Here is a 27,329-nt window from a genome sequence, read left to right as displayed (position 1 = left end):
AACAGAAAATGGTATGTGAAGTTTTGCTGAGCCAATGAGATTAGCTTCCACTTGAGTGAAGACATCCAAGTTGGATTTTGAACTTCAAACAAATCTCCCTGAAGGAATGGGGAAATGGCTTCCTTGCTTGGCGCTGAAGTCAGATGACTTTGGAGCTTGCAACATCTCCCTTGGTTTCTGAGAAGGCTTTAAGAGATGTACAACGGAAGGATGCCTGAGTCATCTTTGAATGACTGTGTCCTTGGCACTAATAAAAGTCAGCTATAGTTTGTTTTAGCCTTAAAGTGAGTCATAGCATTTTGCAACCTGGAAAAACCAGCATAGTGGGCGATAATTTGTCTAGGCTTTATGAGGGCAAACAAATTTAACGGACACCTTCTTAGAGTTGTTTGCCTTTCCTATTAGTAGAACTTGTACTAGTGTCTCATTGGTACTCCTTAATGATTACAAGGTTCTGAAGCAACATCATGACATAACTTTATAGGTCCTCTGACCTGACCTTTAACCTACCTTCTTACTCTAATTATACAGAACAAGCAGGAATTTGTTTGGTTGTCTCAAAATGCTAGAATAACTTGAGTTAAGAACTTGACAATAGTCCTATTCTACACATAGTAGAGAATCTTCTTCCAAAGTTCAGGGTAATATGGTATAAACATCTAATCCAGTCAGCATTCCATACCAAATGTTCTACATCTGTGGGTTCAAAACCATCTGATAAAAAATACCCAGAAAAAAATCATCTGTACTAAACATGTACAGATTTTTAAAAAATTATCATTCCCTAAATAAAATAGCATAACTATTTGCTTAGCATTTCCATTATATTGAGTATTATAAATACTCTAGAAATGATTTGAAATATTCTAGATCATTCGAAGTAAACAGTGCACATAGGGTTCTGAACATCAAAGAATGTTTGGACTTAAGGGAGAGGGAAGGATACTGGAATCAAGCCATTGCGGATGCAGGGGAATGTCTGTCCACCAAGATCTTAAAAGCTTTATCCTGAAAACTGTATAAAAAGTGCCTGTTTTAAGAATAAAATGCCCTCATTAACACGAAACCTAACCATGATAAGATGTTGAGCTAAAAAATGAATTTGTTTTCCTCCTTATAATGTTTTTCTTTTGTTACTTGCTGTTCTTAAATTCCACCACCTTTAATCTGTATTTTTAAAACTTCACAATCCCAAGGACTTTTTAACATATCGGTTATAATTTTCACAAAGAGCAGCATGAAGCAGACATAATCAAGGGAATTAAGGAGACTCAAGAAGAAAACTGTGTAAACATCTTTGCTTTGAGTCCTAGCACTTTGTCCTGGACAGGGAATGTTCTTCCTTGATTACACTATGCCTGCTTCTGTTGGACTGCTTAATAGGACATGTGAAATATTAACCTGTCAGCCAGACCTTGAGACCAACAGGGAGCAGTCACCTTCTCCACTGTCTTTGAATAACCTCCGAGAAAACTCATTGAGATGCAGCTCTAAACTCTCACACTTGTTGAATGACTTCCTCCCTTAGTTGCTTCGTCTTCATGATTTTAACATGTCAGTTCCTCTACAAAGGTTAATTGAGCAGACAGTAAGATTTCTGTGGATCAGAGAGATGACTCAGGGAAAGGCAGTTATTAGGAAAACCTAATGACACAAATCCAATCCCCAGAACCCATGTAAAAAGTGGAAAGAGAAAAATGACTCCATGGAGTTATTCCTTGATTACCATACATGCTGTCTAGCACAGAGGCAACCAAACACAAATCTTACAAACACACAAGAATGAAAAATAGAGTTGTCAAAAGATTTTTTCATCTTGTTGATTTGAGTAACTAGACTATGTTAATGTACACTCACAAAGAGTTGTGGTGGCATTCTTGTAAATATTGACTACTGTAGGGACCTCACATCTGTGCTAATCCACAAATTACGCATTTCTGTACAACTATGAATTTACGGCGAGCACATAACCTGAGAGTTGATGGTATAGGACAGAGTCAGAATATAAAGCTCTGATCTTGGAGGCCTTCTTTGTATTTAGAACCAAGTCAAACTAGCATTCAGTTCCCTAAACTGTCTATTTGGAGTCCAAGAGAGATGGCATATCAGTTCAGAGTTTAAGATTCAAAGTTTCATCCACCTGGGGCTTTGTTTTTTAACTGTGTGGTTTGAGGCATTTTTCCTGCTGAGGCAAAAGGATTGCTGTGAGTCTGAAATCATCCTGGACTACATGGTGAATATCAGGCCATATATATATATAAAAACAAGTAAATAGAAAACAAAACAACAAGTTGATGTTCAACAAATACAGCTATGGTTAAGCCACAGCAGAGGGTCCTAATGCCATGTATTGTACAATATTACATGTTAACCAACATAGCTTTGCCACAGCAGGCGTTTCATTGGTTAGTAACTCAGAACATGGAGAGACATACTTTATTTAGTGATATAGGTGGAAAAGTGGGAGGGTGTACTAAAGTGCAAGCCAGCCATCTCCCATCTCACTCAGGCTTAAGGGCCTACAGATTCATGGTCTCATGGGATACATGGACATGACTTACTCTGAGTTACCTCTGCCTAGCAGATTTTATTTAATAATTAGGAAACTGGGGACAAAGAAGATGTGCCAATTAAAAGCTGGCTTGGATAGAGCTAGTGTCAGTAAAAATCTAGTTCCCAGAATGCACTATTCCTAGAGAGTATAATGTGTCTGTTTTTAAACATTTTGTTTTTAAAAAGTAGACTGTGCAAAGCTCATTACATAGAGGCTATACCAAAAAAGTCTTCTGGGACTAGAGATGTAATGTATCTCAGTTGGAGACTGCTGCTAGCATTCAAGTCCCTAGATTCCACCCTCTGCACCACAACCAACCCAACACAAACCAAACAGTTTAGTAGGCACACCAAAGAAAGGCCCAGAAAACAACTGATCTAAGTGTTTCTAGTCTTGAACCAAAACAGAAAAAGAGTTTAAGGGTTTTGTACCATCTTATTCTACATCGTCACTGGATTCTTTCCCACTCCTGGCCCAAGTAGCAGAAATCATACTTGGTCAAACTGGCCTTTGGATCTGGCTGTTTGGCTAGGTCTGAGACACAACTCACAGATCAAAGACTTTAAATTTAGTTCTTAGTTCGGTACACTCTCTGCTATGCAGTACCTTGGCGCCTTTTTTATTTCTCTCTCTCTCTCTCTCTCTCTCTCTCTCTCTCTCTCTCTCTCTCTCTTTCTCTCCCTCTCTCTCTGTGTATGTCTGTCTCTGTCTCTCTCTGCATGTCTGTCTCAGCATGAAACAAAATTCGAGTTGTAAAATTGGTAACTTTTAATATTTTTGGCTCATTTTGTGCCCCTGCCACCCCACTGCCCTTTTCACTTTAAAAACAATTTTGTATTAGCAATAACTCCCTTTTGAGTTAGAGGAAGTAATTATAATTACTGTTTGGGAGGGCTAAGTTTTAAGAGAGCTTTGTGTACCCATATTAAGGTCCATTCCCTAGACTGGCTGGGCTACCCAATTCACTGAGTGTTTGAAAAGTGCTCACAGCTTAGACCAAGTCAAGTTGATGACTAGTTTTAAAGGTGTGTTTTAGTCAATTGTTTCAATACACTGATTGTTGTTTGCACACTTAACCTCTTCTCTCCATTAGCATGGAAAAAACAGAACAAGTAGTTTTTACTAACCACAGTCCGCTCCAGTCCCATGGGAAACCTTGATACAGTTAATATACTGTATGAAACCAAGCAAAGAGGGCTACTTCACCTACTTGATTCTAGGAAAGAGAGTAGCAGTGGAATATCCCTCTGGTTTTCTGCTCATGTAGAATGTGTTCAGTATGGACATGAAATATAAATTAGATGTTAAAAAGTATATCCACAGTAAGGTGGGCGGCCCTGCCTATAAGCTCAGCACTTGGCCAGTTGAAGTGGGTCCCTTTGAGTTTGAAGTCAACCTGGGCAATATAGTGAGACTTTATTTTTTTAAAGCACTTGCATACATGCATCTTAGTTTCAATATCTTGGCCCATCATTGTGGGAGAAGAAACATTCTACCCCTCCCAAGTCTGATCTCCTGTAGCTTAGGTGAAATAGGAAAACCGGAATCCAACCTTGTCCTGTAATTCAATTCTACAAGGAGAAGGAAGTAGCATTAAGATTTTGGCTTATGGGAATCAAAGAGTTTCAAAAATCTTTGTCATTGCTTCTCCTTGATAGCACTGATTGTTTGGGCTTAATTCTGTCTAGTTTCCCTTATACTGGGATGTGGAATATGCATTTGGAGAGCATAGTGGGGTTCTCTATCTAATGGACACAATGCTGTACCAGAGGCTCTGCATTTGAGATTATTGGACACAGATTCCAAACAATGCAGTATTTATTTTCCTACATTCTATTGTCCCCCTTAGTACTGTGTATCAGCAGCTACACCGGAAGAGAGGTCAGCAAGGAAACACTGTGTTTTGGAGTTCGAGGGTATAGTGCCAAGAAAGATCTTAAAGCTACATCATTTCCTTGTCTTCCATTTAGACATATTCAAACTCACTCATTGGACAAGCCCTGAATGATGTCTGAGGAATTCTGAGGAAAGGCTCATAGGAAGAATTTCTATAATTTTGGGCTAAAGGAGATCATGGCTTTCTGGGGAGAAGGGGGTGCAACATAGACTGCTCTTCCTTGCATATTTTGACCTTTGGAGCTCAAAGGTGGCTGGGAACTTGAAGAGCAAGTTTGAACCGTATGCCAAAGAATATCTGGGAAAAGGCCAGTGGATTAAAGTCGTCTGACTCAGGTGGGGGATAGGGAAGGGAGAGTTCTTTTGGGGTACATGGTAAACAGGGAAGCCCTGGCTCAAACGTCAGGCTTCTCTCTAACCCCTGTGAAATGAGGCTTTAGTACTTTGAACCTCTGATACAGTCAGTAATGGGTAGGAAGCACTGTGTGAAATGATCCAGAGAGCCCATGGGAATATACCAGAGTGCTCCCAAGTCCTTCTCCAACCCCCTGTGAAGCTACAGCAGAACCATCAACAGCATATCTACCTCTGTCACTTGAAGGCTTTCTTTGGGGAATAAAAACCTAGACAAGTCACCTGTAGTTGGTAGCCATGATAGGATTCGAGACACTATGCCATGGTAACTGTGGTAGAAGTGTCATCAACCATATTTGATAGGGTGATTTTAAAAAACAAAATTATTCATGAAAAATTGGGATGGCTGAGCTAAATCAGCTTTAAAAACATTAGCTTAGAACAACTCTTTTGGGTAGTGCATACCTATAATTCAAGATCTTGGGAGGCTGAGATAGGCTTGAGTTGGAAGCCAGTTTGGGCTACATTAGTGAAACCCCATCTTAAGGTAAAAAACAAACAACAAACCAACAAAAAAACTACCACCAACAAACAGACCTTGAACAGAAAAAAAAACCCTGTCTTTCATCATCAGATGGTATCACTGCTTCTTTCTGTATTGAACTTATCCTAAATCCTGGCAGAAAGTTTTCTAAAGAGTAAGCAACTTACATGAAGAATTTTAATGCTTTCCTACCTTTTTAAAATATAACTACTGACATATACAGTGATTTGAATAAAAGTCTCATGGATCCATACAAAACCACAGTGAACACATAAAACACTTTACATTTGACATCTAAATATTACAAAGATACTATGTTGGAACTTTGCAAGACTTTACTTTGCAACAGAGACTACAACTAAAACCACAACCAAAATGCAAAGTTGTGGATCCCAGTCCTAGTGGTATACGTCTACAAAACACTGCCACACCTGGGTCCCAGGGAACATTGAGGAAGAGGGGCAGAAAGACTGTAAGAGCTGAAGAATCAGGGAGACTCTTTCTCTTAGTAACATCAGAATCTCTATCCATAAAGTGTCATCACCACGACAGACCAAACTTGAGTTGAACAAGGAGGACATTAACAAACATGGGGGTGAGGCACAAGACCACGAGGCCTCCACCCTACACAAAGAACTACAGGCAACCAAGTAAAGCTAGGAGCTAGAGAAGTAAATCCCCAAAGAGGTGCACACCCATTAGTTGTCTGGTGCCAAATGATAAGTCCTGAAAACGTACATAGCAAGTAACATTATACGGACTCAACAGGTTACATTTAGGAATAGGTATTTATTTATAAACACATATATGAATGCAATAACAAATGATAAAAAAAGAAGCCATGAATTTGAAGGAGAATGGGCAGGTGTTTATGGGAGGAATAGAAGGGAATTAAATTGCAATCTCAAAAATTAAAAGAACAAAATGAAATCAAGATTTGCTTGAGGAAAAAAAGACTCAGCCATACAACTTTTGAATTTGGGTGGATAAATAAGAATATTTGCATTTTTTCCTCAAACTCCTCACATAGATAGCATTTTAGTGTTTCTGTGGCTATCCTTCCTAAGTTAGGTGAGACACTTCGCCAAAGCTATTTTCCTAACTCCTAGCTAGTTTTTAAATCAAATCATATTAAAGAAACTTAACAGCTTGTTTTCAAGGCTACCCAAGGTGTATTTGTCCTTTCCCATAGGAAATAACCAGGAAGGACATGCAGCCCATCTGTGTGGCCCTAAGGAAACAATCAATATTCACCTCTCTATATGTTCTCCTGCGGCTGTGTGTGCACACAATCCTAGTAAACACATTTCAGTCTTTATTTAAGTACCATTAGTCAGCCTGGAACTCTACCCCATGTTAGGAGTCAGAAAAATCCTGCTACTTATAAAGGATCTGTCTGTATTTGAAACCCTAGATTATAAATGTGGAGACACACACACCAGCAGAATTGTGTTATGATCTTATAACCACACCAGGGTGCTCTAAAAGAGGAAAGTAATCTTAAGCTTTTCCTCTTCCACAAACCAGTGCAAGAAATACTGCCTGATATTTGGTTTCTTTCTGGCTGAATGATATAAATCCCAATGAGATTTCCCTTCCCAGGCAGAGCCCCACATTCACATAACCCAGAAAACCAATGCCTGAGTGTGGCTCCCCCTTTCTGTAACTCAGGTTTCAGACACATGCTGGGGTTTTAAGATTTTTAAAGGAAGAAGGATCCAGCTGCCTTGTCACATCAGTGCAGAGCAGTCAAACCGGGATAGGTGCAGCAATTGTTTATAGTCAGTGGAACTAAGTTGTGTGTCTTGACCAGACTTCTAGAAGAAGGCGTCAGTAAGTCTCTGTAGGCTGAACCCAAGAATGGTTTACGTGCTGTGATTCTGACAAGTCATCTCCAGATTCTAGGTGGCCTTCCTGGTAGAATATGCCCTTTGTTTTGGTGTTCAGTCTACCCTGAGGGCTGGCAATAACCTTCCATGAAAAATTTACCCTGCCCACATTTCCTTGTTCGATACAATCTATTCCAGCTGGGTAAGATTTTACCAACGAGGCATCATGCTTCATCTCCAAGAATACTAGTGACCATGTTAACCTCAATGGCTAATGATAGCATTTTAAAATTAACCTGCTATTTTCTGTCATCTCACATACTCAGAATATTGAATGTCCCTTTAAAGATGGTTCATAATGATTTGGTTGATTTTGTTACAGCATATTTTCTTGCTTTTAAATGAAATGAATGAAGGGGTCATTTAAAACTATCTAGGCATTGAGGGTGTTGATGTGTACCTTTAGTACCAGATTCTTTAGGGGGATCAAGACAAGAGAATTATTTGAGCCCAAAATTTGGAGATCTGCTTGGGCAAGAGTGATTTCCTCTCAATAAAACAAAACGAAGCATAACATGGGACTTTCTATTTTCTATTCATTTGTTGGGTATTAAGTTTATAAAGGAAACAGGGACCCAAGAACCAATATTTTCTCATATTATATGAATACCAGTGTCCTAGCACACTTCAGGTTAGGAAGCTTCTAGAATATTACCTAAAAATCTAGGAGAACTCTCCCCAACAAAATAAGAAAGTGTAGGCTCATTTGCTATACCTTGACTCCTGGTCAAATTAAGTAGGTAACTATATATAAAACACCTAGTTCTGGTATATGTTTCAGTATAGAAATTTGCTTCTTGATGTAATACACTAATACTACCCCACTCTTGAAATTTTAGAATGTATGATACAAAAATGTCCCGACATAGCTAACCTATGTGCCTTTAAATTGTGCTTGTGGTTATGTAAGCAAAATAATAAACTACCACAGACTGAGTACAAAATGAACTCCATAAGGTGGCATGTAAACACAGTTAGCAGGTGTGGAAAGATGATTGAAGGGACCCTATGAAGGAGTGATTTTAAGACAGTCATAGCTGTGAGGTTCTAAACACTAAAACAATATGCTTCATCTACAATGGCATTCTATGTCACCTTAGGCCACTTGGTTGCATAATCTCAACAAGAAAGAGGGAAATGAATGTATGTATTTCAGAGAACTAAGACTTCTGGGAAATGAAGGCAGAGCTCGCTGGCTTTCTTTTCTGATTGTAAATTTCTAAGAACCTTAAGGATTACCTTTTTGCTCCAGAGTTCAGAAAGAACTCTGTGTGTGTGTGTGTGTGTGTGTGTGTGTGTGTGTGTGTGTGTGTGTGTGCCCAAGTACATATGTATACATATATGACATGTATATTCATCTTAGGTCAATATATTAAGTCATGTTAAATCATCTCTACTAGCAGTATAATTATTCCAGAGTTGAGGCGGGGGGGGGGGAGAAGATTTTTTTTTCAGCCAGTTGTACAAAAAACAATGTATCTGCTTCATGTGATGGCATATGCCTTTCTTTAATCCCAGGACTTAGAAGACAGAAGGCAGGCAGATCTCTGAGTTGCAGGTTAGCCAGGGCTACACAATGAGACTCTCTCAAATCAAAACAAAACAAACAGAATAACCAAGCAACAGAACACAGACACAGACACAGACACAGACACACACACACACACACACACACACACACACACACACACCTGACTTAATCCTGTTCCTTTCTACAAAAAGCAGATGGGCAGATGAAGCGAAGTGCTTCTTTCTCTGGGCTGTTGAATGCTCTCCATCTGACCAGGTCCATTACCTGCTTAGGATCCCAGGAACTAACCATGGGGGTCTACTTAGTATATAGTTCCAGTACAAGATGAACAGATAGGAACGGATCTTTAGTGAAGGGCACTTTGCTGGGCTTCAGCTGAGGCCTCTTGGCCATTTATGATCTAGATGTTCCTGCTTATGTTGAACTAAAAGGGCTTCTGGTTAGAATCCACAGAAATGCCAATTTCAGTGAGTCACTTTTAATGGAGGTTTCCTTGGTTAGTAAAAAAATGTAGTGTTTAAACAAATGTTTATTAGTCTGAATGCTCTTTCTGAGCCCTCTCCTCTGCTCTTTCAATTTCTAATGACAAGCTGAGAGATTCTGTACCTGTTAAGCAAACAGTACTTCCATATTTACCAAAATGAGGGGTGAGCTGGAATCATGGATTAGACCGGGATTCCATTTGTAGCCTTAAGCTCATTCAAAGTAACTTTAGCTTGTCTGTGAGTACTAGCTGAAGTCTTCTCTCGATGGTAGCATATGATTTTACTCTTTTGCTTGTTTTTTGTAGGCACTATTCGCATCAAAGAATGCAACTCCATGATTTGTTTCCTTAGCTAAACTTTGTAGCTCTATTCAAAAAGAAGTCTCTTTTGAAAGCCATTATTAAATTTCTAATCCAATCTTTATTAAAAAGGTTTAAAATTATAGACAAGGAAGTTAAAGCAGATTCTCAAAGTTTGTGATGGAACTCTTCCCAACTCCAGAGACTTTGAGTGAAATCTGAATTGTGGTGATTGTTTACAGTTGCTGTGTTAGCTGACAATATCTTCTGTAAGTTACATTTTGCAGAAACATGCAAATAATTAGCTCTACCAGGAAAAACTGAGAGAGAAACTAAGTTTGGTCTGTCCTAAAACAAGCAAAATTCCAATTTCAAGGAGGTTACTAGACTTGTATATGAGTAAAGCTTCTTTTCCGGAATCAGACTCTCTGGTTTTGGGGTTCTCTACCCAAAATACCATTCTACACATACTCTTTGATCTAAGAAATTTCCTTATGGAAGAAAAACAGTTGGTAGTGTGCTTGCCTAGCGTCACAAGGCCCTGCATTCAGTTGGCAGCATAGCTAGAGCAGTGTGATGGTAAACAAATGTACCCCTACTCTGTAGGTAGAGGGAAGGGGATCAGAAATCATAGTTTGAGACCAATCAGAGCTACACACAACCCAGCTTAAATAAGGGGTGAATCCCCTTGAATAGGCCTCCGATACATACCAGCAAGGCAAATCATAGAATGAGTGTTCCTACTATGTGGTGGGAATTCTTGGGTATATCCACGGGCAAAATGGAGATCTCTTTCCTGACAAGTCTGCACTATTGCAGACATAACAAAAAGTAAATGGAGTATAGGCTCTCTGAAAGGGATAAATGGTCTGTTAAGGAAAAGCAGAGCAGCCCAGGAACTTTGCAGAGCATCACTGGGGATGATTTGGAAATATCAAATATTCACCACATATGACAATGCTCTCACACAATTCTTTGGTATTATTCCTATTTGATGAGGAAAGCTGAATTGCAATAATTAAGTAAGCATCCTTACTTCTGATGCTTTTGCTTCAACCTTTGATTGGAGCACTACAGGCAGAAGAGTGAATTAATATGCCCCCCAACCCCACCCCCACCCAACCGCCAGGGCTAGGTGCAACTTGTACAAGCCAGAAAAATCTATCTAGTAAAGAAGAATTCTTAGCAAAGAATAAAGAGTATTTATATCATCTGAGTAAGGTTACAGGACTGGGTGCTCATGATGCCAGGGGAAAGGTTGAGAGTCAGGTCAAGCTGGATTGCGGTGAGTTTGTCTAGACAGTATTGGGGAGACTGAGGTTGAGTGATGGCATTGAGGTTAGGGTAGTGACAAATCTGAGTACTTGCAGGAAGGCATCAAAGGGTCAGATAGCTTTGTAGTACGATAGCTGCATGGACATGCCACTTTGAGTGATTCAACACTGCCGGTTTCCTTTATTTAAATACTTGACTAATCTCCAGGGAAGACACCTTTTCATCAAAAGGTTAAGTTCTAACAATCTCAAATGTCAGATTCAAGGTCATCCCTTCTAGATGAGCAATGATGCCGGCGACCCTCAAACTTCAAATAAACTGTGTCCTAAATGTGGCTTTCATAAAAGCCAAAGGTCATTCTGTATTACGTCCTTTATTCTATGACCCACCTTATCTTTAAAAAATGCCCACTTTAGAAGTGAAATGACATTGTGTAAGTGTCAACTTAGAAAATTAAACAAGGACATCTTTTGTCAAAGGCATTTGTGGACTAAAATAACCACATCACTCTGTCTTACTTGAAGCAGTATGTTTTCCCATTCTGTGTTTGTTATATAACTATTGAAAATCCAGAAACATCTGTACCAAGAAAAGGAAGGAAGGAAGGGCAAGCCATTGCTAACTCTTTTTTTAATTTTTATTTTTTTATTTTTTGGTTTTTGGTTTTCTCTGTGGCTTTGGAGGCTGTCCTGGAACTCGCTTGGTAGTCCAGGCTGGTCTCGAACTCAGAGATCCGCCTGCCTCTGCCTCCCGAGTGCTGGGATTAAAGGCGTGCGCCACCAACGCCCGGCTATTGCTAACTCTTATATAGTTAGAACGTGAGGCTGGGGTGACATGCACTTTTTTTCCTGGAGATGTGTTAATGTATCAGAGAGCAATATTTAAAATTCAGGTAGAACTTGGAGCATCACAATGATAGAGAACAAAGCCTAGGATGCTAGCATGCATGAGGGCCTGGGATTGATCTTTAGCACCCAAGAAAGACAATTAAATAAGTCTCTTACAAGTCAGTGACACTCACCAAGAGCTTCTGGGTGTGTTTAGAGCAGTGCCCATAGCCAGCCTGCAACAATGTCATCTTGGATAACATTTTACTGATGCCCATCTAAACCTGCTAGGAAAATCTCCTGACAAATTAAAAATTCAACAGTAAGATTATTTTTAAATTTTATTTTATTCAGGTTTCTCTCTCTCTCTCTCTCTCTCTCTCTCTCTCTCTCTGTGTGTGTGTGTGTGTGTGTGTGTGTTCGAACACATGTGCACAAATGTCTGGGGTGGCCAGAAGACACATAGGATTGATTCCCAGTAGTTAGAGTTACAGGTGCTTGTGAGTTGTTGGATATGGCTGCCAGGGTCTGAAATTCAGTTGAATAAGCAAGCATCTTAACCACTGAACTGAAAGTTTTGAATCAAATAATTACGCTTTGAAAAACTGCTTTGATGGTGGGATTTTGATGCTGGTTAGGCTATGACCTGTTCTTGGTTTCCAGCTATGTTCTTGGACACACTGGGAATAGTCTAGAGACTAATGAGCTGGCAGTGTGATGCCATCAGCATTTAAGAAAGGCTAGTGGAAACTGCATCTTAAATCACTAGGGCAGCTGCGCAAGCAAATTTTAAAAGTTATTTTTTTCACTGGGTGTGGTGGCTTATGTCTATAATCCCATCAATGGAGTTGGGTGGGACTAGCTAAGGCAGGAGGAGGTCAGCTTGGGCTACACAGTAAGTTCCAGACCATCCTGCACTATCATGCCAGCCTCTGTCTCAAAAAAAGCAAAGCAAAACAAAATAAATACATTTTAAGTTCCTCTAATTGCACAGAAATTATGTTAACTCAAAGCGATTATCAGTTCTGACCCTTAGGAAACCTGTATTCTCAATTTTGATAGTGGGCGTATTTTGGTCCTGAAACAAAGGAAGAATGAAAAGCTGTCCTTGAATGGAATATCAGCCTGGAAACCACAAAATGTAACTGTTATTTTCCAGGGGGTTATAGCCACTAGGTAAAGCAGGCTTTTGAGTTGTGACAAATATTCAATAACAGAAGTAGTTAAACCAATGACTTGGAAATACCACATCATCTGGAGAATTTTGGTATCACCTTGTCTGTGTTTTTCAGGACCTGAGCAGATATAAACTAGGGGTACACATGGATAGTGCTCATTATAAATTACCATAAAGTGAAAACAGGGTTCAGAATTGGTTTACTTACACTAATAGATAAAGGGAAACTGAAAATTTCCTGTTACTCTCAGTCTATAGAAAATTACAAGTAAGTCATAAGTGAGAGTGGCTTGAATTACTTATTCACCTGGTCATCTGGTCATTTATTGCATACCTACTATGTGCCAAGCATTATATTATCCTATGTATACAATAACAAAGAAGACATGGTCTAATAACAAAGAAGAGTAAAGATGTCTTTACTCTTAAGGTATCTACTGCCTAGGACAAGAAAATGTTTGTTAGAATCAATACTAAATGGTTGGAAGATGTTTCCAGTTAGCATGGAAATTTTTCCTATCAATATTTAGTAAGAAAAAATTAACACTACTTCAAGAAATTCTGTATGAATTGATCTCTTATTGATTTGAACAATGGTACAGGGCCATCTTAATGTATAGACTATCTTATCCACAATTTTTAAATCTCTTATAGACATACTGTAGTCTCAAGGAACACCTTTGTGGCAATGAACTCTAGAAGGAAGAACTGTGCAAGGTAGGGTCATTAAAGAGTATTCATGGTGTTTTCTGTAAAATTATCTTAAAATGCAAAGTCATGACTCATCACTAGCATCAAAAACAACCAGAAGGAAATATTGCATTCATCTGGAAAAAAGTTTCACCACTGAAGAAGCATAAACGACTGAGAGGAGTTGTCAATGTCTACATCTTAGTACCAAACATGTTACAGGATCCCAAAGTCTCAAGACAGTCATTTTCAGATGAGGCAAACAGCTATCAGGAAAATGTAACCTCTTCTCTCTCCCAACTCCCTCAAGTTAGCTTTGGTTAAAGGGCACTACTTGTTACAAAAGCACTCACCTCATGTTATGACAGTCTTTATCAAAATAGTAGTCTACCCTGGCACCTCACAGAAGTGTCCACAGATGGTGGCTGCAGGAAGCCTCTGCACCCAGACATGACTATGTTCACTATTCTGTAGCAGAGTTTTCACACCAGAGGCTGAGTGTTCACATCACTGTACATGAACTGGGAAGACACTCAATAGAATTTGTTCTGTACCTGAATGTGCCTACAAAATCTACAACAGCATTGCCTGTAGCTTGGAATGAAACAGATTTCATACTAGATTGTTTACATATTTATTTCATATGTCAAAATTCTGACTCACTGTTTTTCACAGCTGTCTTTTATTTTCATGCTTCTCATCTTCCCATTTTCTTTACTCTTTCCTGAGTTCCAGCATTCTTGGCCAACCTTGCTTCATTGTCACATTACTTGTCATGTGTACGTGACTCATGGTATACTGTATTTTACCTTCTCTACAGATACTATGCTATTCCTTAATATTTAAAGTAAAAAAATGCAATGATTAAATACTTCCCATCTTTTCAAAAAGTCCCAATGATAACCCAAATTTTAAATGGCTCTCATTGTACGAGATCAACTTTTCTGGAGGCTTTATGTAGAATTGCCTACTGGATTAACCCTCCTGATTTTGTATCAGTCAAGCTTCATACCTACATTGTACTCATGTTGAGCTTCAGAGTCCTTAAGCAGGTTGCAGATATATGAATTCATAGCCACCAGCTTTCCAGATGAGCCATTCTTTTGTTTCTCCTAACAGAGATATGACTGTGCCATGGATTCCATGCTTCTGGTGCTCCTGTCCTAGTATGCATCCCTAATTGCCTTCGCCCACTTCAATTCCAATCTGTCATTCCAAGTCTATTCAAGGTGCATGGTCCCAGAAGTCTCTATTGGTCTCTTACCCACTGTATCATTTTGCCACAGTAACCATGACCTATTGTTGCTCTCTGACTCATGTAGAATTATTCCCTCACCTTAAGAAAACATTTGAGGTGAGGGAATTAGTTACTCTACTTTTCTAAGCTCTAGAGAGACTGGTAAAGATCATAGTACTTTAGAACATTAAGACTAATACATAGATGGAAGGTGGTGGTACAGGTTTCTAATTCTAGCTCCAGAGATTGGGGATTGGGCAGGCCAATGACAGGAAACATTGATTTGAATCCAGCTCAAATTATACAGTGACCCGGAGAGTAGCCTGAGCTACAAAGACAGAACTTGTGTGAAACAAATCAAAATAAATATGTGACAGCAATACTCATTATCTCCTTGTTTCTTAATATTAAATCAGGCAAATCATTGCCCTACTTTGCGTAGAATTTTCTTCAATTGCAAAGCAACCCACACTATACTCATTTGGCTAGCTTATGCAGGTAAAGTTGCCTGAGTCAACATGTTTTTCTGCTTAAATGAATACATCCTCTTAGCAAATAAAGACCATACTTTCATAACTGATGTACTCCATGCTTTCTTTCTACAAATTATCATCTCTTAGCTCCACACCTGTTCGCTCTTGGTCAGAATGGGCAGAGTTATTTGAGCATACCCTATTCTTTTTCACCTACACGAGTCCCTTGTCTGCTTCTTCCTGAAACAACTTTTCTCATTTTACTTTTGCATATTTGACTTCCTTTAGTCCCTTAAAGGGTAATTCAATTATTACAAAACTACTGACTATTTTTTATTCGTCTGGACCCATGTAAATACCCTCCCCCTCTCTCTCTCCCTCCCTCCCTCCCTCCCTCCCCCTCCCTCCCTCTCTCCCTTCCTCCCTCCCTCTCTCCCTTCCTCCCTCCCTCTCTCCCTCCCCCTCCCTCTCTCCCTCCCTCCCTCCTCCCCCTCCCTCCCTCCCTCTCTCTCTCTCTCTCTCTCTCTCTCTCTCTCTCTCTCTCTCTCTCTCTCTCTCTCTCTCTCTCTCTCTCTCTCCTCTCTCTGTCTCCAGGGTTTCTCTATACAGCCCTAGCTGTCCTAGAACCTACTATGTAGACCAGGCTACCCTAGAACTCATATATATATATATATATATATATATATACTTTTCTCTGCCTCCCAGTGCTGGGATTAAAGGCATGTGCCACTCCCAGCTAAATTTTTTTGTGGATGGTAATTAGCATGTGTCTGTTAGCATGCATAAAATAAATAGCGGTATCTAATTTTGAATTTTTTTTTTTTTTTTGGCTTTTACGAGACAGGGTTTCTCTGTATTGTTTTGTAGGCTGTCAGTCCAGCCTGGCCTCGAACTCACAGAGATTCGCCTGCCTCTGCCTCCCGAGTGCTGGGATTAAAGGCGTGAGCCACCACCGCCCGGCTTCCAATTTTGAATTTAAACCAACATTTAGTTATTATAACTCTAGACAGCTAAGTAAATCAGAATTGCATCCTCCAACAGGTTTTTTTTTCCTTGGGAAATTAATTATAACATCTCTGCATGAATTTATACTTCAGAAGACAGTTTGGATACTAAGTAAAATTAGTTATCATTCCAATTCAAGTCTGTCCATCCATCCATCCATCCATCCATCCATCCATCCATCCATCCATCCACCCACCCACCCACCCATCCACCTACCAATCTAAATGTTTTCTGAAAAATCCTACTTATAGTTCAACCTCTGCCCTGATAGAAATCAATATTGAACATAATTAACTATTAATGGAAGAGCTGCGTAACCAGTTATACATTCATTTTACATCAGAGAGAGGAGTGATGAGCAAATTGGCAAAGAATGGGCTGGCAAAACCAGCAGAGACAGCTGATCTGAACAGGGGGGAGCTCTTGGACCCCAGAGCAACAGTGGGGAGGCCAGCATGGGACTGATCTGGACCCCCCAAATGTGAGTGTCATCCAGAAGGCCTGGGCAACCTATGGGGCCCTGAGCAGTGGATCAGTGTCTATCCCTGGAATACAAACAGTCATCGTGTGCCTGTGGCACAAAGAGGGATGCTCTCTCAGCCTGGACTCTTAGGGGAGTGCCTGGACCCTACCCAGAGTGAAATGACAGACTCTAGATATCCCCTATGTGGAAGGATTTGGCAATAGGGTGGGAGGCTGGGGGGAAGGGGAGTGCGGGAGGAGGGGTGGGAGAGGTAACTGGGATTGACATGTAAAACAAGCTATTTAAAATTAAAATAAAAATGATAAAAAAGTGGGGCTGCATTTGTAATATTTAATTTTGGAGTGGATGGGGAACAAACAAATATGATGGCAACAATAGGAACAAAATCAGTGGAGATGTAACTCAAGCACAGGTAAGGCTTCCCCCACTTAAAGCACTGAGATTGGAAGAAAGACCTAGTGTGCACATCCATTGTGATTTCTGATCCTGACTCACAACAGTGAATAACTGGCTCAGTCTTCACTTTCAACACCAGTTGCAAATGCATTTGGCTTATTTCTACACCGCTAAAAGATAACATAAAAGCATATTAGCATATGCATTGCATATCATAGACAATTAGACCAGACTTTGATCCTAAACAGAACAAGTAAAACAAAGTGTAAAAACTGGGTGTGATAATGCATATCTATGCAGCCCTTGGGAGACTGAAGCAGAAGGATGACAAGTTTGCTATCAGCTTGGGCTCCTGAGTAGAATCCTAACACATAAAAGAAAGTGGGGAGAGAAGGAAGAGAAATACAGGGACGGAAGTGGGGGAGGGAGGGAAGAGTATAGAGAAGGTCATAGGAAGAGTGGGAGAAGGGAGGGAGGGGAAAGGGAGATGTAGAAAGGAAAACAAATGAAGTTATGTAGGAGAGCATCTATGCCCAATATAGACACAGATAGGAGTGGGTTACTTTTCATGTTCAGGTTTTTAGGTATAGATTAACTCTCGACTTTAAGAAGACAACATTGCTCTGATCAGACCATAGTGGAACCGTGAAAGTTAGAATTTGTTGGTCTCTTCCGGTTTATGAAATATTGCTATATTCTACAGCTTGCCCCCATATTTGATCGTTTCAAAATATGAAAGAAAGCTGGTTTAACTCTCAGCCTCCCTGTGTTCAGTGTCAGAATTGAGCTTATCTAAAATTCACCAACAACATAAGACCATTTGCCAGCATCAGCCCAGCTATTTTACTGAGGACAGCAGTTCCAGAACAGCCGCTCGCCTGCGTCAGCAGCCATTCTCAGGAACTTTCCATTTCCCTTTAGTAGTAACTTTGAGTCAATTCATTTTACTGAGAGGAAAAATGAAACTCAGATGTTATATTTCTTGTGTTATGGCAAAGTTGGTTTGCGGACGCAGTCACTTGTAGTTCAGAGCCCATGTTCTGCACCACTAATCTTGTCCATCTCAGATCGAGTTCTCTAATCTATTTCCAGATGACTCCCCATGTGCTTCAGTTGGAGGTGGGTTCTCTACCCAGGCCTGTCATTCTCAGGACTGTTTTGCAAGGTGAGTGTGGTAACCAAGTGTTAGGGACACTTAGCAGCTATTGTGTTTTAAACTGGGAATCAAATCCAAAGAACTATACATACTTGGTAAGAACTCTACCAATAAGCCACATGCCTGCCTTTTAGTAACATTTCTGGGAAATGCCAGGACTGCTATTCCATTGCAGGCTGGCAGAACTGGATTTTGTGTGTATGGCCTCACCTGATGTAGGCTCCTTCCTCAATTTCTACTCACTGGGGTTGTTGTTTCTCCACTGCCAACCCAACACCATGCATCACTTAGATTCTTCATAAATATTCAGAGAAACACTAAAACTCAATTCATCTTCATGATCTGATATGGAGCAAGTGGATCATACTGGAGCTAAGACATCTTTTTCTGAGATAAGTAACCCATGCTGGTCTCAAACTCACTACGTAATGCCAATGCCCTTTACCTCACTTTCCCAATGCTGGGATTACCTGAATGAGCTGCAACTAGTTAAGAATGGGGATTGGCCCAGGTCTTGAGCCTGTTACATAAGCACTCTAGCAAATGAGTTATATTCGCAGCCTAGGTGTTTTGTTTTATTACAAGTTATGTATAATGAAAGTTAAATGGGGGAATGGATTGATCCTTCTTAAGACACACATCTCTCTAAAACCCAAGTGCAGTAGATTTATTTACAGCGGAAGCTCATGTCTGCTCTTCTGGACATGGAAAACAAATGTAAAAGTTATATGGCCTAGAGAAAACCATCTGGTTTAAGCGTAATGGTATAGTTTACTGGAGCTCTTTTTAAAAAGCTGTTGGCTGAGACAGTCTCCTAATAAGTGGAGATTAATTATACTCTTTAAAAACCTCAGCCTAGGTGAAAGGATTTAGAAGTGAGGCAATGTGGTAAAACTAAGGATTATACTCATTTTCCTGGGATCAAATAAGCCATGGGTAAAACGTTGTAGGTATGTTCTTTCTCATCTTTTTGCAACCCAAGATGCAGCTAAACATAGTTATTTTTAAATAGTTTTGCTGTATTATTTCTATAATGGTAGGAACTGAAGTATGTTGTTGTGCTTTCCATTGAATGACTGAATCATAAAACTGAATTACAACTGTTCCTCTTAAGATCAAGGTTTGTAGACTATAGCTGGGTGAGGCCTCCTGCAGGCTTGGTTCAGTCAATGTAGAGTGGGGACCAGACTTTACAAAAAGTTCTTTCTAGTTGTGAAACATACACCAAGTGTCCCAGCCTGAAAGGGTGACTTCAGCTTTTTATAAATCCACTTACAAATGGCAGTTTATATGTCCTCTGAAGATCCTGGTATATTTCAACCTAATGCATACATCATATAGCTTTTACTAGAGAAACATCTTAAACCTTCTGCCTGTCACCCAAGTTTCTTTCAGGTTTAACAGCCTTTTAATTTCATTTTCTTTCTTTTCTGTAGTGTTGGGGTTGAATCCAGGGATTTATACACATAGGCACCTGCTTCACCCTTGCAACACACTCTTACCTCTTACAATATTATAGACCCACCCAACATTCTAGAACTCTTACTTCCTATTTTTTCCTTACCCGTTTCTCTGACATTTCTTGAAAATCTAAGAGATGGCCGTCATACTTTCTGCTTCCTGGTTACTTCCCTAGAACTAAACATTAAGTTGGCATGTCCCATTACTGAGAATTCTTACCAGCTTGCATCATCCAAAGGTCACTTTCCCCCAGCTAGTTTGTGCAGGTTGTAAGAGGGACAGAAATTGCCAAGCAACTTCTATACTGAGGTAATAATGGAAATTTTATTAGTCCTCATGTGTTGTTATCCAGATGATATAAGGGCTAGCAAATATTAGAAAGTTTATACTGGAATTAAAATAAATTTGAGTGGTGAGGGAAGGGCAATGATTAGAGAGGTTCTACTTTACTGAGTAACTTCCATTTTTAGACCAGGAAGCAATTTGTTCTGATTCTGCTTGCCCTAGAGAGGCAAGTTTCCTCCCAGGGTGGTGGAAAGACGCAGGAAGGGGAATAACCATGGCAACCTGCCCAGCTATGTGGGCCATGATAGTACTGGGGCCCTGTCCTGGCCTAGTCACTAGTTTAGGCAGGGTGGTCCCTCCCTTTCCCACTTCCTTGGCTAGAATGCTGACTTCAGGAGAAGGCCCATTCTTTCTCTGTAGGGAGTCTGGGAGGGTGTGGGGTAGATTTAAATGAGACCAGAGGTCATTCTGACCAAACCAAATAGCAGGCTTCCATGCTGAGAACAGAGAGTAACTGTCTGTTCTAGCGTGAACTCAAGCAAATGCACAGGCTACCTTAATATTGAGTACTTAAATGATTGACATTTTCCAGATAGGTGAAAGGCAGTCACTTTGGATTAAGAAATTCTCCATTTGCTTTCAGTGTTCACAAAGACACTCAATTCAGTTGTTCAGGGGGCAGAAACAAACAAACAGATAGAATATAGCATTTGAAAGATAGAGATTCATTTATCTCCCCAGTGTTCCTAAATACTATTGTTCTTCCTCAGATAAGACAACAGAACTACTGAGAGGTCATTCTGTGTGCTCAAGGTCATTTTACTAGCAGTAGTGTGGATAATTTCACCCACTACCCAACTGTGCTATGTTGGCAGGACAGACAGCAGCTAGCATACAAATGCATGAGCTGCTGGCCCTTTAAAATATCCAGCTGGCCTTTAATTCCAGCAGAGGCAGGTGGATCTTTGTGAGTTCGAGGCCAGTCTGGTCTACTGAGCGAGTTCTAGGACAGCCTCAAAGCAAAAAAGAAACTCTGTCTTGAGAATAAACAACAACAACAACAAATCACGAACCAACAAAAAATGTATCCATCATCATTTGTACCCTTAATCAGGACTTTGGGATTTTTCCCTAAGAGGAGACCTTATAGTTCACTTCTGACAGGATTAACCCACTAGGATATCTTACTATGATTTATAGTTCTCTTAAACACACTTATCTGATGTGAACACTCTGTCATCTAAATGAGACTTGGGCTAGCCTCTGCAATTCAGTAGCAGTGCTTCAACTTTATAAAACTTTATAAAAAACTACAACTCCAGGGAGAATGAAACAAAACAAAAAAACAAAACACCACATCCTGCTACTCAGGTGCTTCACATTGCCAATCTGATTCCCATTCTAATTCTGCCTGAGTATAGGAAACCTTATAGGTCAAGTCGGTTACATAACCCCCCAGGCCAGTCTCCTCGAAAGTCTTCCAGTTGGGGCAACTCATGCCCCTTGTGAACTCCTTTGGGCAGCCTTCTCACACATTCCAGCATCCTAGCTTTGTCTTTAAGAATAGGAATGATTAATCCCCCGTTGGAGAGAAGACGCAAAGAAGCATGGTGTTTCCAAGTTAACCTAATCAAAGTGGTCATGGGTTTAGGCTCAGACTAGGAGAGAAATGAGACAACAACTTCCTCATGGTCTCACCGGGGGCATTTTCTCACAATGCTTTCTGATGGCCGAAAGCCACCCAGCAAGCCCTGTGTTCCTGGTCTTTGAAGTTTTAGGTAGCAGGGATATGACTGAACAAACCAGATCAGCTGGTCAGCAGCTCCCAGAAGCCTTTACTCCATGACCATGCAAATAAGTATCTTAAAAGCAACACCCTTCACCCCCAACAAGCCCACTAAAGCCCATCTAACCTGCGGCGGAAGACAAGAAGCAGGTCCATTGAACAGGAATTTAGACTTTTAGTTTAACCCCTAAAATTATACCAAGTCTTTTGCAGAAATGCAAACTCCGAGCTAGGTGTGGTGGTGCTTGCCTATAATTCCAGGACTCAGAAGACTAGAAGTTTAGTGTCAGTCTGGGAAGAGAAATGCATCGAGACTGTCTCAAAACACCAAAAGATAAAAGAAAAGAAGAAATAATGAACAAACAAACGAACCTCTGGATTCTGTTCTTTCTTCATAAATCAGTAAGGCGTAAAACAATGTTGTGGTTACCCTCCCAGCCTCCTTTAAATCCTCAGGTGGAGATAAACTGTGGTATCAGCACCACCAGCCCCATAAACATATCTATACTAAAAGACATTCCTCCCATTCCTCCACAATCTGTCTCTTCTGGCCATAGTTAAAATGCATAACTTAGCCAGGTGTGGTAGCCTCTACCTACAATCCTAGCACTCATGGGACAGAGGCAGGAGGATGATGAGTTTAAGTCTAGACTGAGGGGCAAAGCAAAACCATTTTAGTGCTTAGGAAAGTAGCTCAGTGGCTGGCCAGGCATGTCCAAGATCCTGGGCTTCTCCTCTAGGACTCCAGGGGAACGAGGGAACATGCTAGACTAGGAACAAACAGTTTCTAGGGTAAAGATTAGACAAAAGGCAGGAGCTGGCAGTAGGGAGAGAAAGCATTTGCTATTAGTCAAAAGCAGAAGAATCAGTAAGATTTAGGACAAAGTGACTAAGGACATGGGAGAATGGTCGTATCTGAAATACATGTCCCAAGAGACCCCCCCCCCCACACACACACCTCCTTTCTCAAAGGGACTAGCTTATCGATTCCAAGCTGTTTTCCTCAGGAAAGCTGGAATTCCCAACGCTCCTGATTTCTCAAGCCTGTAAACTCCTTCCAGCATTGGCGTGCCCTGCCTCAGGCCAAGGGAGTGGAGTGGTGAATGCCTGTGTGTGTGAGGTGCCTGGCTAGAGTAAGGCAGCCTAATCCAGGACAGGAGAGCACCATGACAGCATCAAGTCCCGGATCCTGGCTAATCCTTCCTTTCTGAACAGTCACCGCTTCCATGTGCAGAGCCCAGGCCTCAAGACTGTAAGGAAGATGGACTATACATCTCATCAGAACCATTCCAGTAGCCTCATCAGGTATCTCCAAGACATTTGGGCAAATTTTCTGACACTACTCAGGTTGGGAGTTGAATCATCCTCGGTCCCCCTCCACTCTCCTGCTTTGCCTTTTGAGGGCCAGAACTATTTTCATCAAGTCACTTTATAGAGCAACGGCAACATTTACTATTCATGAAGTTGCCCCCTCCATAATTTTTAAATCTTTCCATGTGTCTGAAGGCTCGCTCCTGCTCTTCTCGGTTTACAGAGTGGCTCCCTTCCTTCCAAACACAGGCTAAGAAGAAAGAGGAAAGGGTGGGGGGGGGCTGGGGGGGAGATAAGATCCAGCTTCTTTAAGTGTTTCGAATCCAGTTAAATTTTCCTTTGGATTCAAGCAGCTCCCATCTGAAACCCACTACAGAGCTGAATTCCAGGCTCCGGATTAAGTGAAGAAGGAGAGCTAGCGGGAAGAAATAACAGACTCAGCTCTATGCTGCAAAGAAAACCCGCTATGTTGACTGGGGCTCGGAGCTTTTAACACATTTTTTACTCCCTTTTCTCGAATTCTTACTTAATCCTTGCAGCTAGTTTACAACCGTCAAGAAAACAGCGTTTAAACGCTTTAGGGATTTAAGACAAGTTTGTAAAGTCGCTTGGGCAGATAGTTTCCTAGGAATGCTGGTGTAAGACAAAGTTCACATTTTTAATGCCCTATGCTGTCAGTCAGCAGAAAATAGCTCCTTAGAGGCACAAACCACGTCCAGCCTTTGTCAAACGGCAAAACCGAACACCCTTCAGCAGTTAATTAGGTGGTCAGTGGCCACACTGTTCTCCCTGGGATGTCCCCATAGCCCTTAAGCACTCCGCGCATGTACACACGCACACACACACACACACACACACACACACACACACACACACACACACACACACACAGGGACTCTTTAAATGTCACAGGATCGGCGTCTGGAGTCGGACCCCAAAGGTAAAATGCATTCCTTGGAAGCATTCCACAGATGTCAGGCCACAAAACCGCTGCTTTGCCTGGAGTACACTATCTTATTTGTGAGAATACCCACCGCCCAAAGTCTGCAGCCAAGACAGGAGTGGGAGAGAGAAGCCAGCAAAAGAGAGAAGGAGGTCGGAAAAAAAAAATGGAGCCAAAGGGAAGGAGGATGGCAGAACTACTCACGGGCTAGTTAGTGCCTCTGCGGAGCCAGCATGACTTCCCTGTGCCCGGAGCCTCTAGGCTGCAGCGCGGAAGACGCGGTGGCCCCGCTTAAATAGCCGCCGGCCGGGAGCCTCGGTGCGGCGCGGCCACTCCCGGGGAGAGAGATATGGTTCTAATCAGATGCTGGCAGCTGAGGACTCCCCAGGAATGTGGCGGGATGTTTTTGCTGCCTGGGCTTGGTAACTCCCCCTCAACGTGCTACGGAGTCTCCCAAACTTAACTGTTTATTAACTCGCGCTACAGTCAAGGAGCCGAGAGTCTCCTGCGCTCTGTGTGCCCGACCAGCTGGGGGCGATCACAGAGACTCAGAGAAAGGACTGTGCACAGCCAGGGCCGGCGGCCCCACACTAATGGGGGCCAGGAAGGGTGCAAGTAAGGACAGGAAAGGGAAACTCGGAAAGGGGTGGGATCCAATAACTTGCGTTTCACAGATCCTTTCCCTGGGTTCAAGTGTTCAAGTGGCGTGGCAAGGGAACTCATCCTAAACCGCCAGAGGCCCTTTGAACAAAGAGATGTCTTAACTCTCAGCATTCCCTACATGGGATGGTGGGTCCCAGGTCCTATCTGACCTAGCCAAAGCAGATCATGTGACTGGACTGTCAGTTTAAAGAAATCAGTGTCCGTTAATTGCAAATGTGGACATGCTTAAATAGCAGGGAAACTTATGTGTGTCCACGTAATGAGATGGGCTTGTGTTGAAGTTTAATACCACGCATATACAGATGCGAGGCCATGTTCTCTCTGTGAAATCGGCCTAAACGAAACCCTTTAGCGCCCTTCTAAGTCATCTAATGATCTACATTAATGGTATAAAGAAGTTATATTCTGATTTTCCTTTTAGTGGATATCCACCCACATGCAGATATGATTTTGACTTCTAGTTCCTACAGCATTTTTTTAAATCCCTGCATGAAAACCTTGAGATATGGAAAGATATATTCAAAAATGTTGCTTTCAATGCTCAATTGTAGATGCCTGGCAGAGTGGACCCCGAGAATTATACAGACGCTTGGTATTTCTGCATGTTTTAAAGCCAGAAACGGTTGTCACATATCCAAATGGTGATGCTTTTTAAGGACATAGGGAATCATGCTTTGGGAAGGGCCCCTCCTTCTTCTTCTTCCTCCTCCACTCTGCTTTGCTTTCTTATTTCATTTAATCCTTTTTTCTTATACCTCCTTCTCTTGTCTGGTTTCCTCCTGCTCCTCCTCTCCCCCCTCCCTCTCCAACCTGTTCTCCCGTTTGTTGGAAGCAGAATGTACCGACGATGAAAAATGACAAATTGTCAGTTGGATGGAATGGGTTGTTGATTTTATTGAATAAGCAACACGATGGATTTGCATCTTGCCACTGAAAACCAAGGGTTCAAATGGAGCTTATGGAGCACCAAGGATGCATTTTGTGGTCCACGCCTAGCCCCAGCTGCAAAGTCACTGTGTAATTTGAGGTGGTTCAATGTGAGTGGCAGTTTCTGCTTGCAAGTAGGTCAGGCCCATGTTCAGGGAGAGCAAGGGACACAGAACAGCACAGCTGGCCAGTATGCTGTCCCTCCCGACCTCTGCACTCCCTCCACACCTGGGTGAGCACAGAAGAAGGGTGGTGATGATAACTTTCAATATTCCTCTGAGGTAATTTTCTGTGATAACTAAAAAAAAAAATGCCGGGCGATGGTGGCACACGCCTTTAATCCTAGCATTTGGGAGGAAGAAGCAGACAGATCTCTGTGAGCTCAAGGCCAGCCTGGTCTACAGAATGAGTTCCTGGATGGTCTCCAAATCTACAGTGAAACCCTGACTTGAATCCCCCCCCCAAAAAAGAAAATATATTCTGTGAATGACAAGGCATCTACCTTTTAGTTCTGTGAGGATGGTACACTTAGGTGAGGACTTTAATTCAGCTACCTCTGAGGACATCACATCACACTTTGTGTCTAAAATCCAGAAATCTATAGAAATGATTTCGTTTCAAAGGACTCAGAAATGAGAAAGAAAATAAAAAGGCAGTCTATTCAAGAAAATGAGGGCTTTGATAATAAGAAACAGGTCTTCAAAAAACACCTATTATTCCTCAGCTTGGAAGGGCCCACCCAAGCCTATATCTTTATCAATATAGCTCAAAGACTGTTTCTAAGATGTGTTAAGTTGTTCCTACTAAAGGAAACAACTTTTGCTTTAGAAGTCAGAGAAAGAAAGTTCATCTTCTGTGAAAATCGGTGTAATGAGAAAATCTGGACCCAAACAGCTCATTTGTGAGCAGTAGACTCAAAGTTGCAGCTCAAAACGGACACCTTGCTTTATACAGAAATCTAAAGAGCCAGCAGTGGAGAGCTCTGGTTTGAAGTGTATTTTTATATCTCTAGGGTGCTGATATTGGTCTTGGCAATAACTCAATGTCCTGCTCACATTATGTGTGTGTGGAGGGGGAAGAAATGAAAATAAATTTAACTCTTTTTATCCCAGGAGGTGCTGTTTCCTGTCACATCTGCTTTGTGAACTTTTCAGTAAGTCTAAAATGAACATCTCCGCATAAGGAAAAGCACGTCAAAGCCCACCCAGATGTTCAGCTGTGGCAAGCGTGAGTTTTTTTTTTTTAATCACCACCACAATTTGTTCAGAAAATTTAAGGTAGGAAAACAATTAAATGCAATGTTTTTAAAAAAAAACCACGGTCCCCACATAACGATTGTCGTTTGCACAAAACCTGCTTGTGGTGGGGTGCGGTGGAATCTGGACTGTGCTCCCAGTCTAGAAAGGGGTAGTTAATCCCGTGACATCTTGCTGAAGAATGCATGGTTTATTATTAAAGTAATCTCTTAAGATTTTCCTGGAATGTGCTCCCACAGCAGCTCTGCCTATGCTGGCTATCCTATGTATGTCTTCTCATCCATGATTAAACTGTCCATGCTCAGCTCAAAAGTCTAGCCCCTTCTCCCCTCCACCTCACTCCCGCCCCTTCCTCTGCTGCTCGGGCCTTTCTTAAACTGCCCATTTTGAGTCTTGCTATTTTCTGTGAACTCTAAATGGTACTT

At 41.3% G+C, this 27,329-nt stretch overlaps 1 protein-coding gene and 1 long non-coding RNA gene across 8 annotated transcripts in view; one reads left to right on the top strand and one right to left on the bottom strand.

The window, feature by feature from the left end:
* The window catches only part of Dab2 (DAB adaptor protein 2), a 52,389-nt gene extending 27,815 nt beyond the window's left edge, over positions 1–24,574 (bottom strand). The window contains exon 1 of one of the 4 annotated variants that reach the window (XM_040757576.1): positions 24,263–24,574. The gene's annotated coding sequence lies outside the window, so the exon portion shown is untranslated. The remainder of the gene's footprint in view (positions 1–24,262) is intronic. The other 3 variants (XM_005077979.4, XM_040757577.1, XM_005077980.4) reach the window with 3 other exon arrangements.
* Positions 22,824–27,329, top strand: part of LOC110342414 — a 93,318-nt gene continuing 88,812 nt past the window's right edge. The window contains exons 1-2 of one of the 4 annotated variants that reach the window (XR_002384477.2): positions 22,824–23,109; positions 26,761–26,875. This is a non-coding gene — a long non-coding RNA (uncharacterized LOC110342414). The remainder of the gene's footprint in view (positions 23,110–26,760; positions 26,876–27,329) is intronic. The other 3 variants (XR_005881577.1, XR_002384478.2, XR_005881578.1) reach the window with 3 other exon arrangements.

The sequence above is a fragment of the Mesocricetus auratus genome, unplaced genomic scaffold (assembly GCF_017639785.1).
Source record: "Mesocricetus auratus isolate SY011 unplaced genomic scaffold, BCM_Maur_2.0 Super-Scaffold_100015, whole genome shotgun sequence".
NCBI classification, from domain to species: Eukaryota; Metazoa; Chordata; class Mammalia; order Rodentia; family Cricetidae; genus Mesocricetus; species Mesocricetus auratus.
Note: the sequence above shows the minus strand (reverse complement) of the source record. Positions and strands in the feature narration are given on the sequence as shown.